Below are 4,187 nucleotides of genomic sequence, written 5' to 3'. Positions count from 1 at the left end.
TCGAGGGCGGGAAAGGCCCGCACCAGCCCCCGCTCGGGGGGAAGGGGCCCGCCGGGGCGAGCCGGCCGCAGAGGCAGGATCGGGCCCCCAGTCTCCACTGAGTCAGCTCCCGGGGGCTGCCAGGCTTTCCCGGTGGGCACCAGGCTTGCACATGCAGAGCAAGGTGCCGAGCCTGCCTGCTCCTCCCCGACTCCTGCCCGCGGCTCCCGCTTTGTGCCAGAGCCATCGTGTCCAGTCCCCTGGAGTGCGGGGCACGCTCAAGTTTTCAAGGCTCGCCTCTCTTATTGTAGGGAAATCCGGCGCTGCTTCTGCCTCCCGCCCTGTGCCAGTGCCTATAGCAGGAGCCACAGAGATCACTGCTCTTTCTGAGCAGCAGCTGGATTTGTGTTCCTCTTTTATCCGCCTAGAAAACGTAACGTGGGGGAGAGAAAGCAGCGTCTCCCCGGACAAAGCCCAGTTAGGCTGGGACAGCGGCGATGGGCTCCCCGTGCCCCTTCATCGGAGCTGATCTGGGAACCCGACAAGAGCAATTATGTTGTGTGTCAGAGGGGCAGCTTTTAGGGCTGGGGACTTCTTTTAAAGACATTTGTGGGTCCTATACATCACTCGACAGTTTAGTTTTTCAAAGGTCCCAGATGAAATCTCTTGAATGTATCAAAGAAGTTGGATCCCCTCCTGTCTACCACCAATTCACCTGCTTGAAAGCCCAAAGAGCCCCCCTTTAAGCTCCATTGTCGAGAGGTCATTTAGCAGCAAGCCTTTTGAAAACTAAATTGCGTGAAAGCAAACTCTCCCCCACCAACTGCATCTTGTTCTGTCGAGATTTCAATATAAACACCCTGTATTAACTCCGAGTTGAATTTATCTCACAGACTGACGGAATTTGTCTCTTTTTCTCCCGTTCCCCCTCCCCCCCCGGCCTTATATTCACCACTCAAAATTTAGCAGCCTTCCTTTGATAAATTACTCAAAGTAATCCCTGCAACAGCTAAGTCTGACTGGTTGACGTTGTGTTAGAAGTCTTCATAGCGGTATCTGTCTATAAAATATTCACTTGAGGACTACAAAGGGTGGATCATTTTTAATGACAAGATTCAGAACTGGAGGATGAAGGGAAGAGATTAATATCCGTGAATTCAAATAATTTAATTTCAAATACTGAACTTAGAGCATTATATCCCAGTAGTTTAAACAGTGATGCAGATAAAATAGAATCATCCCCTATGAATAAAAAGTGGCGCAAAGAATAGAGCTTCCGGGACTGTTGGAAATGAACATTGATAGAAACTTTTTTTTATATATATTCTGTACCTTTCTATCTTCCAAGGGAATCGATATTCTAGCAGGTCAAATACATATTCTTTTGTTTGTACATGGAGAAACCCATTTACACGAGGGGTTTTAATTTCAGGGGGTAATGCGATCCTATGCAATCAAAGTGATCAATTTCTGTCCATTTTGTTTAGATTTCTTAGTTAAATGCGTGTGTTATAGCTACCCCGAGGAGAAGCAACTTGAAAGTGGAGCTTTTTGAGTCATCTTATAAATACATCCCTGAGGCTGCAGTTCTTGCAGCTTTAAGGCAGTTTTCATTAAAGCAGCCAGCTGCCTCTTTGTGTAGATTGGATTTTTTAAAGCAATCACTTGTGAAGCCTCGGCCTCAGCTCTGCTCCTCTGCAGGCCCTTCGAGTTGAAGTTCCATTCATGTCTTGGGTCTCTCCACTAAATCAGGCTCCTCGGAGCAAGCCTTGCAAAGAGCTCCCGAAAACGCAGGGCTGAATAGTTCAGACAGAAAGGTTAAAAAGGAAAGAGAGATCAAAACAGTCCCATCTCACAATGGGTAAGTTAAATGCATCCCAGCGATGTGCCCACGTCTCCCAAGCTGGCCTTTCAAGGGAGCTCCATGGCATACAGCTGTTTTTACTGCACCGGAGCATACTCGTGCTAAATTCCCTGGTGCCTTTTGCCCTTCTTGATGCTTCCCCCCAGCAGTGCACGCAAACGGGAGCTGCTGGAAAAAGGGATTTCTTTCCCTCTTAGTTGAGTGAGTTCGTTTCACGCCAGTGAGTGCCGAGTTTCAAACAGGCGTTTCACCTCTAAACAGAAGGACCCTTCTTCATTTTAAAAGCAATCTTTAAACCCTGAGCACTAGGGAGGTTTATGAGGAGTCGTTGGGAATAAGAGCTCCGTATTCGTACTTGGGAGTGTGTAGTTGCGGCTTTCTCTCTGCAAGGCTCGGGTTTGCTAAGGGTTTACAGCTCAGGGCTTCTTTGGTTTTTTTGGGGGGGTGATTGTTGGGGTTTTTTGTGTGCAAGTAACAAGCTGCTTCAGGCTTTTTAACAAGAAAGGGCTGGAGTCCACTCACTGGATCACCAGGAAATGCACTAGTTTGTCTTGGCTGTAAGCGTCCCAGCAGGGTGAGTAGCAGGCACCCGGCCCCTTCCCTGCTGCAGCCACCTTATGTGTATGCAGCACCTCGCCTCCCAGGGAGGAGAAAGCTCCATTTAAGAGGCGCGCTATGTATTTGCTAGAGAATATTCTCGGAGAGCTGTACTGGAATGAAGGAGATATCAAGGAGGCCTGTCAGTTCAAAGCTTTCGGGGTTGTTTGAAAATCTTCCTCACGTCAAAGTAAGCAGCCCTAGTATTTGAACAGCTGCTTTGAACAGTGAAAAGGGCTGAGCTGAATCAAAACACTGCAGTGTCTGCCCAAGACACCGCATCACCTTCAACCTGCTTTTATACGGGCAGAGAAAGGGAAGAAAGGCTCCTGGGACCTCTAATCCGGCAGGGTCAGCTCCGGAAGAAAGGGGACACATGACTGTCTCTTTCACATCCCGAGCGCCCTGGACCTAAATCAGCCCCAATTTGGGGGGCTTAAACTGAAACGAGGACCGGTTACAGGACCCAGAGAGGAGCAGACAGACATCAAGAGCTCTCCCGTCTCAGGAGCATTCCGGCAGCGGGCTTCTCCGCGGGGGGAGCCGGGAGTGAAGGATGCTTAAGAAACAGTATTAATGACAAGGGTAACAATAATGATGATGGGGAGGAGGAGGAGGAGCCTGCAGCGCCTCTGAATTCACCATGGCCACTCCTGGCTCTCTTCAGCTGTGAATGTATAGACGTTAGTTTAATTGGGGGAGGGGATGCAGGAGGGGGAAAGGGGGCTTGGATTTTTTTTCTCTCTTTTTTTTTTTAGCTTTACACCGTGTTCCTACTTTTGTAATCGTGTGATTAACAGTAGCCTTTGATATCTACCAGTGATTTATTAGGGGTATTAAATAGGCAGAACAATGATTGTATACCCACCCTCTTCAGCTCTGTGTGCGCGTGTGTGTAGCCTGAAGCTCCATCAGGCTGATTTCAGACTTCCTCGCAAGCAGCAAATCCCACCGCCTGTGCCCGACCTCTGCTTAGCGGCTTGTGTGTTTGCTCACCTGGAGGTAGGTTTCACAGCCAGGAGATATCACTCGGGCTACTCCCTGCCGGGGAGATTTCTCCTTGCCCTGCCGCTCTCCACGCTGAACACGTGTAAGCACCCCGAGACACACACGCACACACGTACACACTTCAGATCTAGCCCGCCAGGGACGCCGCCCAGTGCCCCGAAGCACTTTCATGCGAGGCGCCCGAGGCCAGAGCCGGTCCCCAAGCGTGGGCGGGCGGGCGGCGGAGCGGGGGGCCCACGGCTGCCTCCAGGGAAGTTTGCGGCCGCCTTGGCTGGGGCTGTCCTGTCCGTGCGGCTCCGCGGGGCAAATGACAGGAGGGTTTCAGCGGCAGGAGGGAGATGCCCCCCCCCGCCCCGATGGGAAGCGCGATTTCTACCCGAGGAACAAAAGGCAGAGCCCGGGTTAGAGGCACCCGCTGCCTCCTCCCGGCCGCCTGCAGCCCGGGCCCCGGCGGGGCAGGGACGTTTGCCAGCAGCTTCCTCACTTCGGCGGCTGCTCCCGCTCCCTCCTGTCCCGCTGCCCCTCTCCCGGCTCTGATCCCGCGAAGCCGGGCGGGCAAGCGCTGCTGCCCGGCGCCGTCTCCCAGGGCTGGATCCAGTGTGTGGCTGGGGTAGGCGGGTGTTTGTGTAGAGGGGAAACGTGCGTGTGTGTGTGTGTGTGTGTGTGTGTGTGTGAGCGTGGCGGGGGGGGCGGGTGTTTGTGTAGAGGTGTGTGGGGAGGCGGGGTGTTTGTGTAGCGG

Source organism: Gavialis gangeticus, unplaced genomic scaffold (assembly GCF_001723915.1).
Source record: "Gavialis gangeticus isolate Ggan-Ray unplaced genomic scaffold, GavGan_comp1, whole genome shotgun sequence".
Taxonomy (NCBI): Eukaryota; Metazoa; Chordata; order Crocodylia; family Gavialidae; genus Gavialis; species Gavialis gangeticus.
This window is presented reverse-complemented; position numbering follows the sequence as displayed.